This window comes from Anolis sagrei, chromosome Y, assembly GCF_037176765.1.
Source record: "Anolis sagrei isolate rAnoSag1 chromosome Y, rAnoSag1.mat, whole genome shotgun sequence".
In the NCBI taxonomy this organism is placed as follows: Eukaryota; Metazoa; Chordata; class Lepidosauria; order Squamata; family Dactyloidae; genus Anolis; species Anolis sagrei.
Genome location: NC_090035.1, coordinates 49,351,163 through 49,367,202, shown reverse-complemented (window position 1 = coordinate 49,367,202; position 16,040 = coordinate 49,351,163). Strand labels below are relative to the sequence as shown.

General features: G+C 39.2%; 1 protein-coding gene and 1 long non-coding RNA gene across 4 annotated transcripts in view; both read right to left on the bottom strand.

The window, feature by feature from the left end:
* The window catches only part of LOC137095239 (transcription factor Gibbin-like), a 660,796-nt gene that overhangs the window by 199,884 nt on the left and 444,872 nt on the right, over positions 1–16,040 (bottom strand). The window lies entirely within an intron of this gene.
* On the bottom strand, positions 5,065–6,396 carry LOC137095096 (uncharacterized). The gene is made up of 2 exons (XR_010908788.1): positions 6,087–6,396; positions 5,065–5,249 (listed from the first exon to the last, which is right to left on the bottom strand). It is a non-coding gene; the product is annotated as an uncharacterized lncRNA (long non-coding RNA).

The following is a 16,040-nucleotide window of genomic DNA, read 5'->3' as shown; positions in this document are numbered from 1 at the left end:
AGGGAGCAATTCCCAAACAGCCTCAGGAGTCCCATGAACCAACAAACTTAGAACTTTCAGGACAATTTAAGACACAAATTGAAGAATTAAAAAAATATGATTTTGGAAAGCACCTTAAAGATCACATCTAGTATTAAGAATCTGGAACTACAAGTTGCAGAGCAGGCTGAAAAACAACTTCTTTAGAAAGAAAGACTGACTCCTTGGAGACAAAGATGCAAATAGTGGAACAGAAGTTGGTAACCAACACTAAAGATTTACCTCAGCTACAAACTGTCTCTCACAGACATGATTTGAACTTTATCTCAATGGCAGACTGAGATAGAAGAGTGAATATCAGGATCAGGAACTTTACATAAACCCAAACAGAGACTTTCAAAAATTTAAGAGAAACAATAATAAATTGGATCCAGGAAATAACGAAAGAGGATTGGCAACAGTCACAGTTTGATCGTATTCATCCTGTTGGAGCCAGGAAAACAATCTCCAAACCCAGGGATATTATAATAAGATTTTCAAGTTATTACTACAAAGATCAATTCATGCAAGCCATTAGAAATCAATCCATCACACAAACAATTCAGGAAAGTAAAATCCAAATTTTTCAGGACTTATGCCCAGAGACTGTGAGCTGGAGAAGGACAATGCACCCTTGTACCACAATACTCCGCGATAAGGGTATATTGTATAAATGGGGGTACCCTATTTACCTGAAATTCAGATACGCGGGGAAAAGCTACAATATAACATCAGTGGATCAAGGAATGAGACTATTGGAAGAGCTATTTGAACAACCACAAGGTGCTCTGGATGCAAAACTGAGCAATGTGAAAGAAAGAGAAGCAGGAGATGCAGAGGGAAAGAAGAGAGAGAAATAAAAGGACAAAGTAAAGAAATATGAAGTTAAGAGGAAAAGAAAAAAGAAGAAACAACAAGACAATAAGAAATAAGTACTATATGGACAGTGATCCTAATTAATAAATATGAAGAAATTGTAATAACAGCAATAAGCATTATAAAGGGATAATTGAATTAATGTGATAAAAAGCAGGGGAATTTGAGATGTAAAAATGATAAGGAAGATAATTGGGAATATGTATAAAAATAGCTGTGTATGTTTCTGTATATGGGTGTGTATGCATGTATGTATATATACACATATATATGTATGTGTGTGAATGCAAATATGGATGGGGATATGGATATAGTTATGGAGATAGATATTTTTTCTTCTTCACCCTGTATATTGAATAAGGAATATTTTGGAAACAAAAAGAAATACATTGGAGAGAAGAATAAAAATTTAATATAGAATCCTTGGGAGGTTATGGTTTGGCTGCTGGTCGGGAGTAGGTGGATCTGCTCCTCCCCCCACCGAAAGGCTATGATTAAGCCACCCCCTGGACAAAAAGTTCCAAGGCTCGGTGGGAGAGGGGAAGTTTGGGGAAGAAAGGAGGGGGAGGGATATTTGGGATGGAGGGGAGAGAAAGGGCGGGAGGGGAGGAGGTTAGCACATTGGGGTGATTCTCTTAACAAGGACCAACCAAGAAATAGAAGAATGAGAACAAATGCTGGATCGAGTTAGGCTGATATCGTGGAACTGTCGCGGGCTTGGATCATGTCAAAAAAGGAGGAGGATTACAAATCAGATTCTTAAAGATAAGGGGGACATATTTTTCTTGCAAGAAACTCATCAATCACGAGAAGGTTTAAATGAATTGAAATTAAAGGGGACCATAATATATGAAAAAGCTATGGGCACTTCAAAATCAAAAGGAGTAGCAATTATAATTAAGAATAGTAGTGGATTTAGCATGGTACAAACAAAAAAAGATGAAATGGGAAGATATGTGATGATTCAGGGGTCTATGGGAGGGGGGGATTATACTTTGGTTAATATTTATGCACCAAATACAAAACAGAAGGAATTTTATGAATTGATTTTTAAAGAGTTAGAAGAAATTAAAAAGGGGTATGTAATTTTAGGAGGGGACTTCAATGGAGTTATGGATAGAAAACTGGATAAATCCCACCCCACAAAAAAAGAAAAGGGGGAAATGAATACAACAGAACTTAATAAAGTAATAACTAGAGAGGGATTGATAGATGTTTGGAGAATGATAAAGGGTAATGAAAAAAGATTTACTTTTCACTCCTCAGTGCATAAAAATTATTCGAGAATAGATTACTTCTTTGTTTCAAAAGACTTAATTTCTAAAACTCAAGATGCTGAAATAAAGATTATAAAAATTTCAGATCATGCACCTATTAGTATTATAATACAAATTAAAAAAAATTATAGGCTAGCTAAAAGATGGAGAATTGACAATAGAGTACTAGAAGATAAAAAATATCAGGAAAAATAGCAAAAGAACTAGAGGAAATTTGGGAGATAAATGACAATAATCAATGTTCTGTCACAATAGTATGGGATACAATGAAGGCAGTGGTCAGAGGACTCTTCATTAAAGAATATAATAGTTTGAAAAAACAACAGGAGGCAGAAGAAAAAAAACTAGAGACAGAAATCAAGGAATTAGAGAGAAGATATATGACAGAACAAAATAGAATGAGTTATGCAAAATTAATAGCAAAGAGGCAAGAACTTCAAAAAAGAGGGATTGAAAAAGCACAGAGAGATTTGATTTATTTAAACAGAGAGTATGTTGAGTATAGTAATAAAAACTCTAAGTTGTTAGCTAATGCAGCACAAATTAGGAAACAAAAGAAATTGATAACTGTGATTAAAGATAAAGATGGAAAACAGTGCATGAGAATGGAGAATAAAATACTAATTTTTCAGGAATTCTATCAGGAATTATACTGATAGCCCCTAGAAAGAAAGTTGAAGAGTATATAGATAAACATTGTAAAATAAAGATCCAAGAAACAGATAAATTAATTATGGAACAAGCAATATCAGAGAAAGAGATTGAGGAAATTATAGACAATTTAAAACCTGGAAAGACCCCAGGACTGGATGGGTTGGGACCAGAATATTACAAAACATTCAAAACATTATTGATAGCTAAATTAAAAGATCTATATAATAAAATAATAAAAGGAGAAAAAAATTCCACCATAATGGGAACAGTCATTGATCACTTTGATATTAAAACCCAATAAAGACCCTACAGACCCAGGATCGTACAGACCTATCTCATTAATAAACCAAGATGCAAAAATATTAACCGCCACACTGGCTAAAAGAATGAATAAATTTATATATAAATATATCAAAGAAGATGAGTGTGGATTTATAGGAGGAAGGCAGATGTCAAATTTAATGGGTAGGGTATTAAATGTAATTCATAGTATTAAAAAAAGAAATTTAGTGGCAGAAGTATTAGCTCTGGATATTTATAAGGCATTTATAGTGTATCCTGGCAGACAATGAAATTAATATTAGCTAAATTTGGATTTGGAGAAAAATTTAGAAACCTAATTGATAAATTATATTCCAAAAATTGTGCCCAAATAATGGTGAATGATGGTTTAACAGGAAAAATAGATATAACACGAGGCAAACGACAGGGATGTCCTCTTTCCCCAATTTTATTTGCAATTGTAATGGAACTATTAGCTAATGTAATTAGAGATGACAGTAGTATAAAAGGAATAGGAATAAAACAGAAATATAAAATAAATTTGTTTGCAGATGACACCCTTTTATCAATGGAACATCCAATAAAACAATGGGAGAAAATTGAGGCTCATTTAACAGAATTTGGATTAATGACAGGGTTACAAATTAATTGGAACAAATCAGAAATGATGATATTTAATTATCGAGACGAAGAGATAAAAAATATAAAACAGGAGGGGAAAATTAAAATTAAAATCAAAGAAACAATTAAATATTTAGGAATAAATATAACTAAAGATTTAAAAACTTAGAAATAAATAATCTAACCAAATTAAGAAAGGAAATTGATAAGAAATTACTGGAATATAATAAGCTCAAATTATCATGGTTTGGTAGGATAGCATTAATTAAAATGAAGATATTACCCAAACTAAATTTTCTATTTAGAATGCTACCTGTAAAAATTTCAGATCAAGAAATAAAAATCTGGCAAAACATGTTAAATTCGTATTGTAATGGGAATAAAAAAAGCAAGAATAAATAAAAGCTTATGGTGTAAATCTCAGAAAGAGGGAGGTCTTGGACTACCAAACTTCAAGTTATATTATCATTCAAATCAAATAAGATATATTGTAGAAAGTTTAGCAAAACAAAAGAGTTTGGAGTGGCTGGAAGAAGATGATAAAAAATTAGAACTGAAATTAGAATATATTTTTTATAAGGGTAATAGAGGAAAGGGTAAAAAGAAACAACCCCTTTTTAAAAAATATTTTGGAGATTTGGGGAAAATATAAAAAAAACCCTAATGCCAGGTATTTCTCCTATCATGCCAGTTCTAATGACAGAAAACTTTCCAGCAAATTTGAGAAAAGAACTTGAAGCAGAATTTAATGGAAGAGGTCTAATGAAAGTAAAAGACTGGGACTTGAAAATGGTAAATATGGAAAGGATAAAAGAGGAATTAAGAGACTTAGATTGGTACAAGTATTTACAATTGGGTAAATGGTCAAGTGACATAAGGAAAATATAATAGAGGTAGGGAATACACAAAAATAGAAAAGATGATAACTCAAAGAGAGACTAAAAAAGAGAATATAACATTAAAAGGTACAGTAAGTGATATCTATCAACTGTTATTAAAAAATGAACAGGAACAAGATTATTTGAAGGAAGTATGGGAAACAGACTTGGGGGAAAAAGTGAATAATCAGGAATGGGTAAAGATATGGAGTATGAGATTACTAAAAAATATGTCTATAAGAATCAAGGAAAATTACTATAAAACGATATGGAGGTGGTACCTAACTCCCATTAGATTAAATCAGATTGATAAAAAATACTCAAATCAGTGTTGGAGAGCTTGTCAGGAAATAGGGACGTACTTTCATATGTGGTGGTCATGTAAAATTATACAAAATTTTTGGGAAAGCATATTCAAAGAAATAAGAGCAATAATAAAAATAGAGATTAAGACTACACCAAAATTAGCTTTATTACTTATACATGACAATACAATTCCATCACAAGAGGAGAAAGAATTGGTTTCTAATTTGATAATAGCAGCTAAATTGCTAATAGCAAAATACTGGAAAGAAAAAAAAGAAATTCAATTAGAAGAATGGTATAGGGAAATTTGGAATATAGCTATTAATGATAAGCTAACCTTGATGAATGCAAGGCTGGGGTGAAAATTGCTGGAATAAACATTAACAACCTCAGATATGCAGATGACACCACTCTGATGGCCAAAAGCGAGGAGGAGCTGAGGAGCCTTCTAATCAAGGTGAAAGAAGAAAGCGCAAAAGCCGGGTTGCAGCTAAACATAAAAAAACCCAAGATTATGGCAACAAGAATGATTGACAACTGGAAAATAGAGGGAGAAAATGTGGAAGCCGTGACAGACTTTGTATTTCTAGGCGCAAAGATTACTGCAGATGCAGACTGTGGCCAGGAAATCAGAAGACGCTTACTTCTTGGGAGGAGAGCAATGTCCAGTCTCGATAAAATAGTAAAGAGTAGAGACATCAGACTGGCAACAAAGATCCGCCTAGTCAAAGCCATGGTATTCCCTGTAGTAACCTACGGATGTGAGAGCTGGACCTTAGGGAAGGCTGAGCGAAGGAAAAACGATGCTTTTGAACTGTGGTGTTGGAGGAAAGTGCTGAGAGTGCCTTGGACTGCGAGAAGATCCAACCAGTCCATCCTCCAGGAAATAAAGCCCGACTGCTCATTGGAGGGAAGGATACTAGAGACAAAGTTGAAGTACTTTGGCCACATCATGAGGAGACAGGAAAGCCTAGAGAAGACAATTATGCTGGGGAAAGTGGAAGGCAAAAGGAAGAGGGGCCGACCAAGGGCAAGATGGATGGATGGCATCCTTGAAGTGACTGGACTGACCTTGAAGGAGCTGGGGGTGGTGACGGCCGACAGGGAGCTCTGGCGTGGGCTGGTCCATGAGGTCACGAAGAGTCGGAGGCGACTGAACAAATGAACAACAAACCTGCAATATTAAAATTAAAAGGGGAATATGGAAACAAACAGATTTCTGGAAAATATGGGGAAAATTTATTGAGTATATTTTTAATGAGGGAAAGGGGTACAAGCCAGCAATAGAAACAATGACATTTTGGAATTGTGAAATAACATGAGTAGGTTGGTCCTGGTGAAGGGGGCACAAACTAAAGGTAAAGGGAAGAGGTGGGAAATGGTATAATACTAATTATAAAGAAATAAAACATGTATAAGTAGATAAAAGGTGTGTGGTAGAGATATACATTGTATAAGTTGTAACGGAATGATAAGAAATATGCTTAAAGATGTATTTGATTATTTTTGCTGTTAGATTGTATATAATATGACAAATTCTTCTATCTAAGATGTTGTAAAAAGAGGGAAGAATGTGTGCTTATACATGTTGTTTGATAAATGTATAATAAAAAAATAATAATATTGAGGTTGGATGGCCATTTGCCAGGAGTGCTTTGATTGTACTTTCCCTGTATGAAGCAAGAATGAACAGGTTGGACTAGATGGCCTTTATAGTTCCCTTCCACTTCTATTACTATTACTATTATTACTATTATTACTATTATTATTATTATTATTATTATTATTATTATTTTGCCTCTTGGCCATCTGTCAGGGGTGTTTTGTCTGTGCTTTCCCTGCAGAATGAAGGGGGTTGGACTAGATGGCCTTTAGAGCTCCCTTCCAACTCTATTACTGTTGTTGTTGTTGTTGTTGTTGTTGTTGTTAATATTATGGCTGGTTGGCCATCTGCCGTGGCTGGTTGGCCATCTACCAGGGGTGTTTCCCTTTATGAAGCAAGAATGAAGAGGGTTGGATTAGATGGCCTTTAGAGCTCCCTTCCACTTATATTCTTCTTATTGTTATTATTAAGCCTGGATGGCCATCTGTCAGGGGTGTTTTGTCTGTGCTTTTCCTGCAGAATGAAGGGGGTTAGACTTCCTAACTGTGAGAGCAGTTCAGCAATGGAACTCTCTGCCCTGGAGTGTGGTGGAGGCTTCTTCTTTGGAAGCTTTTAAACAGAGGCTGGATGGCCATCTGTCAGGGGTGCTTTGAATGCAATTTTCCTGCTTCTTAGCAGGAGGTTGGACTGGATAGCCCATGAGGTCTCTTCCAATTCTATATTCTATTATTCTAGATGGCCTTTAGAGCTCCCTTCCAACTCTATTACTGTTGTTATTAATATTATGGCTGGTTGGCCATCTGCCAGGGATGCTTTGACTGTGCTTTCCCTGTATGAAGCAAAAATGAATAGGGTTGGACTAGATGGCCTTTAGAGCTCCCTTCCAACAGTGTGATGCTGCAGCTGAAAAGGCCAATGCCATTCTAGGCTGTGTCAATAGGAGAAGCCCGAGAGTAGGCAAAAGGGAACTGATATGACACTTTACCTCAGCTGTTTTTTTTATATAAAAAATAATGATTTAATTATAATTATTAATGCAACTGCTTGCTTTAACTTATTGCACAATGTTTAGTATTGTCTTGTTTAATTTTCATGGGTTTTTTTTTGTTTATATATGCATTGAATGTTTGCCTATTACTACAGAATCATAGAATCATAGAATCCAAGCGTTGGAAGAGACCTCATGGGCCATCCAGTCCAACCCCCTGCCAAGAAGCAGGAATATTGCATTCAAATCACCCCTGACAGATGGCCATCCAGCCTCTGTTTAAAAGCTTCCAAAGAAGGAGCCTCCACCACACTCCAGGGCAGAGAGTTCCACTGTTGAACGACTCTCACAGTCAGTTCTTCCTCATGTTCGGATGGAATCTCCTTTTTTGTAGTTTGAAGCCATTGTTCCGCGTCCTAGTCTCCAAGGAAGCAGAAAGCAAGCTGGCTCCCTCCTCCCTGTGGCTTCCTCTCACATATTTATACATGGCTATCATATCTCCTCTCAGCCTTCTCTTCTTCAGGCTAAACATGCCCAGCTCCTTAAGCCGTTCCTCATAGGGCTTGTTCTCCAGACCCTTGATCATTTTAGTTGCCCTCCTCTGGACACATTCCACCTTGTCAATATCTCTCTTGAATTGTGGTGCCCAGAATTGGACACAGTATTCCAGGTGTGGTCTAACCAAAGCGGAATAGAGGGGTAGCATTACTTCCCTAGATCTAGACACTATGCTCCTATTGATGCAGGCCAAAATCCCATTGGCTTTTTTTGCCGCCACATCACATTGTTGGCTCATGTTTAACTTGTTGTCCACGAGGACTCCAAGATCTTTTTCACACGTACTGCTCACAAGCCAGGCGTCCCCCATTTTGTATCTTTGCATTTCGTTTTTCCTGCTAAAGTGGAGTATCTTGCATTTGTCACTGTTGAACTTCATTTTGTTAGTTTTGGCCCATCTCTCTAATCTGTCAAGATCGTTTTGAATTCTGCTCCTGTCCTCTGGAGTATTGGCTCTCGCTCCCAATTTGGTGTCGTCTGCAAACTTGATGATCATGCCTTCTAGGCCTTTGTCTAAGTCATTAATAAAGATGTTGAACAGGAGCGGGCCCAGGACAGAATCTTGCGGCACTCCACTTGTCACTTCTTTCCAAGATGAAGAGGAAGCATTGGTGAGCACCCTCTGGGTTCATCCATTTAACCAATTACAGATCCACCTCACCGTAGTTTTGCCTAGCCCACATTAGACTAGTTTGTTTGTCAGAAGGTCATGGGGGACCTTGTCGAAGGCCTTACTGAAATCCAGGTATGCCACATCTACGGCATTCCCTGCATCTATCCAGTTTGTAACTCTATCGAAAAAAGAGATCAGATTAGTCTGGCATGACTTGTTTTTGATAAATCCATGTTGACTATTAGCGATGACCGCATTTGTTTTTAAGTGTTTGCAGACCACTTCCTTAACAATCTTTTCCAGAATCTTGCTTGGTATCGACGTGAGGCTGACCGGATGGTAATTGTTTGGGTCATCCCTTTTTCCCTTCTTGAAGATTGTAACCACATTGGCCCTCCTCCAATGTGCTGGAACTTTTCCCGTTCCCCAAGAACTCTCAAAGATTATTGCCAATGGTTCCGAAATGACTTCCGCTAGTTCCTTCAGTACTCTTGGGTGTAGTTGATCTGGCCCTGGGGACTTGAACTCATTTAGAGTGGCCAGGTATTCCTGGATGACTTGTTTCCCAATTTGGGGTTGGATGTCCTCTCAGCCCTCATCTACTCTATCTTGCTGAGGTTGAAGATGACCTTTTTGTGAGAAGACCGAGGCAAAGAAGGCATTAAATAGTTCTGCCTTTTCCCTATCCCCTGTCAGCATTGCCCCATCTTCTCCTCGAAGAGGCCCTATCGCCTCCTTGTTTTTCCTTTTTTTACTGACATAAGAAAAGAAGCCCTTCTACTAACAACAGGCCTCAACTCCCTCCCCTTCCTTAGGCTTCAGTTGCTATGACAATGTAAAGTTCCTCACCGGGCCTTGAAACAAGTGGGGGGGGGGGGAACAATTTGCAACGCGATTGGCCACCACAGAGCCATGTGACCTTGCGTGCCTGTTTTGACAGGACAAAAAAAAAATCAGACCCAAGATGGAGAGAGAGCAAAGCGCACCCGGAATTTAGGGCTCAAAATGGGGGTAGGTGCTTTGGAGGCAGGATGAAGGCTGAGGAGAGCAGTGGGACAGCAGGGAAGGCATCTTTTCAGAAGGGACTTTGCTTTACCTTTCGGGTCTAGAGCCTGTGTAAATCAACTTCTGGTTTGGTGGGGGGGGGGGGGGGACAAAATACTGTTCGCTTACACTTCAAAATTACCCTGGGCTGGTCCTGCGTATGTGTTCTGTGATCCACTCTGTGTTCACTTCGGGGTGAGAAAGGCGGAATATAAATACTGTAAATAAATAAATAAAATAAACAAATAATGTCCCTAATAACAATAATAACAACAACAACAACAACAACAATAATAGCCAAATTGACAAAGAAAAAACATGGCTATGGCTCACAAATGGAACTCTGGAAAAGGAGATGGAGGGCCTGATTCTGGCAACCCAAGAACAAGCCATTAGAACCAATGCCATCAAAGCCAGAATTGAAAAGTCGACAATAAATCCCAAATGTAGACTCTGAAAAGAAGCAGATGAAACAATAGATCACATCCTCAGCTGCTGCAAGAAGATTGCACAGACAGACTACAAGCAGAGGCACAACACCGTTGCTCAGATGATTCATTAGAACTTGTGCCACAAATACCATCTGACCACAACAAAGAACTGGTGGGATCACAAGCCTGAAAAAAGTTACAGGGAATGAACACGCCAAACTCCTCTGGGACTTCCGAATTCAGACAGACAGAGTTCTGGAGCACAACACTCCTGACCTCACAATTGTGTTAAAAAACAAAGTATGAATCATCGATGTTACAATCCCAGATGACAGCAGGATTGAAGAGAAACAACTGGAAAAGCTGAAGCAATATGAGGATTTAAAGATCGAACTGCAAAGACTCTGGCACAAGCCTATCAAGGTGATCCCAGTGGTGATCAGCACACTGGGTTCAATGCCTAAAGACCTTGGCCTGCACTTAAACAAATGGCGGTGACAAAATTACCACCTGCCAGCTGCAAAAGGCCACCTTACTGGGATCTGCATGCATTATTCGCTGATACGTCACACAGTCCTAGACACTTGGGGAGTGTCCGACATGTGATCCAATTCAACAGCCAGCAGAGTGTCTGCTGTGCACTCATCTTGTTGTGTATCAAATAATAATAATAATAATAATAATAATAATAATAATAATAATGGTGTATTCTAAATTGTAGATTGAAGCTTTTATGTACATCACACAGTCCTAGACACTTGGGAAGTGTCCAACGTTTGATCCAGTTCAACAGCCAGCAGAGTGTCTGCTGTGGACTCATCTTGTTGTGTTTCAAATAATAATAATCTTTATTTATACTATGCCACCATTTCTCCAAAGGGGACTTAGGGCAGCTTACATGATGCCAAGCCCAACAGTACATTACAACAAAATAAAACCAAAATAACAAAACAAACATCACAATTAAGTAAATAAAACCATAAGAATGCAATAAAACAATGTAAAATAGTAAAGTGTAGAATCAATCCCAAAGGGTGGGTCACATGTGTGAGATAAAATGATAAAATTCAGGATGAGATAGGGATGAAAGAAAAATATTTATACAGCGGGGAAGGAATTTTTAAGCTGTTGACTGTTGAATCCATGGATGTGTGGATACAGAGGGCCAACTGAAAAGATGAACTTTTCTTAAATTGTCTGCATTTAAACCGAGAGCTTTGAGGAAGAAGGAAAATGGAAGATTCGACAAAGGGCATGGTTTGAAGTGTCAAAAACTGTTGAACAATAAGTACAACAAAGGAACATTATTGAATATCATACTGATCAATAGAAGCTGGTGAAAGCAAAGTTGTTGCGAGTTTTCCGTGCTGCATGGTCAGCACGGAAAGCATTCTCTCCCGTTGTTTTTATGGCTCATAGCCAGGCCGGTAGCCAGGATTTCATTTCGGGGAGGGGGGGCTGAATTTTTTTCAGGAGGGGTTTCAGGGGGGCTGAGTTTCGGGGGGGGGGGGGGGCTGAGTCTGAGTGAAAGAGGGTCTAGCCTAGCAAACCTTTTGTATCATTACCCCAATACCCTCATGCATATGGGATATATTAAGCATGGTGATCAGATCATGATATGAATAAACATAACAGTTTAAATAATTCACCAGTAAGGCCTTTTCGTGAACCACCATGAGAATTTCGGAGGGGGGCTGAAGCCCCTCAAGCCCCCCCACCTTCCCGGCTACATGCCTGATCATAGCCATCCAGCCCGAAAAACTCTGGCCATGAAAGCCTTCAACAATATGGTGAAAGCAAGTTTGCAAGAAAACTTTAGCTAAAACCTGAACTCTCATCCAGGATAAAATTAAGTATATAAGGGCACTGACACATATTCATCTCCAGATGCCCTTTGGTCTCGCTTTTGTCAAAATCCAGATTTAGACTGAGAGTCTTTCTTTCTCTCTCTGTCCTGTGGCTCTCCGTGTACAAGGACACAACAAAGACAGCAAAACAACACAAAAGTCTTCTTCCCTTCACTGGAGTCAATCCATTCATCACTGTTGCCTGGTTCTGTCTTTTTGGATTTTAAGGTCCAATACTTCTTTTGACTAACCCTCCTGTCTCATGCACACGCTGTGGCATGTTCAGCTTTTTCACACAAGAATTACTCAATTACATCTGCCACAAGTGTAAACAGATCACTCACATGGAACAGAGGATCCAAGAACTCAAGGACCGTATTAAGACCCTTAAAGACATTCAGGAACTTGAACTGTTCTTAGACACCATACAGCACACTGTCCTAGATATGCAGCCCATATCACACCAACATTATGGGGAGGCTCAAGAGGAGATCACCTCATATGTGGACAACCCTCATGCTTGGAGGAATGTTACCCTTAGAAAGAGACATAGGACCCGGAAGCCTCCTCAGAATACTTCTGCTCAGCTGCAGTTACACAATAGATTCCAAATTCTCACACAACTATCCCTTGACCAAGAAACATAAAATATTGCGGAAGACTTGTGCGCCAGCTGCGCCCGTACCTTGGGAAGTCGGATCTGGCCACGGTGGTCGATGCTCTTGTTACATCCTGATTAGATTACTGCAACGCACTCTACGTGGGGTTGCCTTTGAAGACTGTTCAGAAACTCCAATTAGTCCAGCGGGAGGCAGCCAGAGTACTTACAGGAGCATCATACAGGGAGCATACCACCCCCTGTTGTGTCAGCTCCACTGGCTACCGATCCAATTCCGAGCACAATTCAAAGTGCTGGTTTTGACCTATAAAACCCTATACGGTTCCAGCCCAGTGTATCTGTTCGAATGGATTTCCCTCTACGTCCCACCTCGGAGTCTAAGATCTTCTGGGGAGGCCCTGCTCTCGACCCCGCCTCTATCACAAGTGAGATTGGCGGGGACGAGGAGCAGGGCCTTCTCAGTGGCGGCCCCTCAGCTGTGGAATTCACTCCCCGGGGAAATTAGATCGGCGACATCCCTCCTTGAAAACATGGATTTGGGACCAGGCATTCAGACAATCTGGCAGATAAAGAAAGGACTTTGACGATGGACAGGAATTGACTAAATGGAATGGAATTATGGAACTCTGAGAGACGAACGCTGAGCATGAGATTAGTTTTATTGATTGTATTATATGCCGACTGTTTTTAACTGTGATAATTGTTTTAACTGCTGTTTTGTACATATGTGTAATTTGTGTAGGCATCAAATTGTCCCTTTTTGTAAGCTGCCCTGAGTCCCCCCTCGGGGGTTGAGAAGGGCGGGGTAGAAGTACTCGAAATAAATAAATAAATAAATAATAAGACCAGAATGGCGTAGATACTGATCAGTGGCTCATCCTTGATCAGTGTGCGGGGGATAGCCCTGACCGGGACAACGCTTCACAACATTCACACTTACACAGTCATACGAGTGTGCCATCCCCAACCATAGACCAGGTGGAACAGGAACGATAGGCTCTTGGACGAATCTCAATGGATTGTCCTTGACGAATGCACCGGGGATGTCAAGGAGGATGAAAACACTTTACACCTACACAATTCAAATCAACAGGATCACTTTTCTGGGGACCCACACACTACATTGCACAAAAGGAATCCTGTCAATCCTGAAAGTAAACAGGTCTTGGTAGTGGGCGACTCCTTCCTTAGAGGAACGGAAGCCATCATTTCTAGACCAGATGGGATAGCTTGAGAAATATGCTGCCTACCAGGGGCAAAAATACACCATAACACTCAGAGGCTCACCAGGCTCCTCAAGCCCCATCACCGTCCCCCCCTCATGTTGATTCATGTAGGAACCAATGATACTGCTAGGCATACTTTTCAAAAGATCATAAATGATTTTCGAGCTCTCAGAACAAAGCTAAAACAATGTCATGTACAGATGGTCTTTTCATCCCTCCTCCCAGTTGTAAGACACGGTCCTACAAGGGCCTGAAAAAATAGTACAGGTCAATAACTGGCTTAGAAAATGGTGTCAGGAGGGATGCTTTGGCTTTCTCGACCATGGCCTGCTTTTCCAGGAGGATGGCCTACTGGCAAGTGAAGGGGTACATCTCACACAAGTAGGAAAACACCTTTTTGCTCACAGACTCACAAACCTCATTAGGCGCACTTTAAACTAGGTCCATCGGGGGAGGAGGACAACAGCCTTGCGAACAATACTTTACCCACAATGCCAGGAAAACCCCAGAAGGCTAAACAGAGGGCTGCACAAATACGAGGACCAAGTACCAAAAGCACAATAACCCCAATTAAACAGCTCAGGGGAAGATCTCAGGGGCTCATATGTCTTTACACTAATGCACAGAGCATGGGAAATAAACAAGACGAACTCCAACTTTTAACACAACACCACAAATATAATATCATAGGCATCACTAAAACCTGATGGGGTGACTCCTATTGCTGGAATGTAGACATCGAGGGCTATAACCTCTTTCACAGAAACTGAAGGGGAGAGGAGGCGGAGTAGCCTTATATGTTACACTGCAGAAGAGATGCAAGACAGCAATCCGAGAAACCAGCCTGAAAGCATCTGGATAAGAATCAAGGGAACTGGGACTCAAAAAAATGTCATTGTAGGCATCTACTACAGACTTCCAAGCCAGGAGGAAGAATTTGATGAAGTCTTCTGCCAACAGTTTACCAAGCAGGCACAGAGAAGAGATGTAGTAGTCATGGGCAATTTCAACTATTCCAATATTTGCTGGAAAACAAACTCGTCCAACAAATTCCTCGCTTGCCTTGCAGACAATTTCATGGTCCAGAAGGTAGAAGAGGCAACAAGGGGGTTGGCTACTCTTGATTTCATCCTAACAAATGCGGAGAACCTGATCGATGTGGTTGAAGCGGTCAGATCCTTAGGGGCAAGTGACCATGTGCTCCTGCAATTTGAGGTACAAAGGAAGGCCGAAACTAAGGCAAGTCAAACCCGCATTTTGGACTTTAGGAGAGTCGATTTCTGAAAAGTGAAGGAAACACTGAGGTAGGCTTGGTTGATCAAAAAAAAAAATTGGTTCTAAACTCATCTGAAAGGATTTCCGAAAATTCCAATTTAAAATTTTTGAAATTTATGAAATTTCGTAAATATCCAAATCGATTTGTTAATGGTGGACGCGATTGCGCAATACGTGAAAAACTTGCAAACGGGACAGGGGAAACTTCTGAAGCTTCCCTCTCCCTCTGTTGTTGATTGTTGGTGATAAAACTAACAACAACTAACCAAAACCAAATTAAAATAAATTTAGTGTGAAATTAAAATACATTAAGTAAATAAATACATTAATAAAAATTAATTAATTTATAAAATAAAATACATAAAATAAAATAAATACATTAAAATAAATAAATAAATAAAAATAAATAAAATTAATTAATTTATATAATAGAATACATAAATAAAAATCAATAAAAATCACACTTACAAATAAACAATTAAATTAAAATATTTCAAGAAATATTGAATTATTAAAGAAGTCAAATTAATAAATTAAAAAGGAATATTATAAGGAGAAAAATTTGTTGCATGCGACAAGGATTATATTGGATAATTCAAATCTCTCTCTCACACCTATATTATTCCATCTTGAGAAGGAAAGGAAAATGCAGAATGCAAAGTAGGGGGACGAAATACTGGCCCTTACACTGGGCAGCCAGGAAGACACCTCACACATCACAATGAAGGCATCTATCTACCCACGCCCTGACAGATGCCTGATTCTAAGTGCCCTATGGTAGAATTATCCCAAGTGCTCCAGAGAAGCTTCAGAGTGGAGGGAAGGACTCAGAACGTGGGGAGGATGTTATCGTGGAGACTAATACTATACTATAAGTCTATATAAAAAAAGAAATCTTGGCAACTGCAACTCACAAATGTGAAA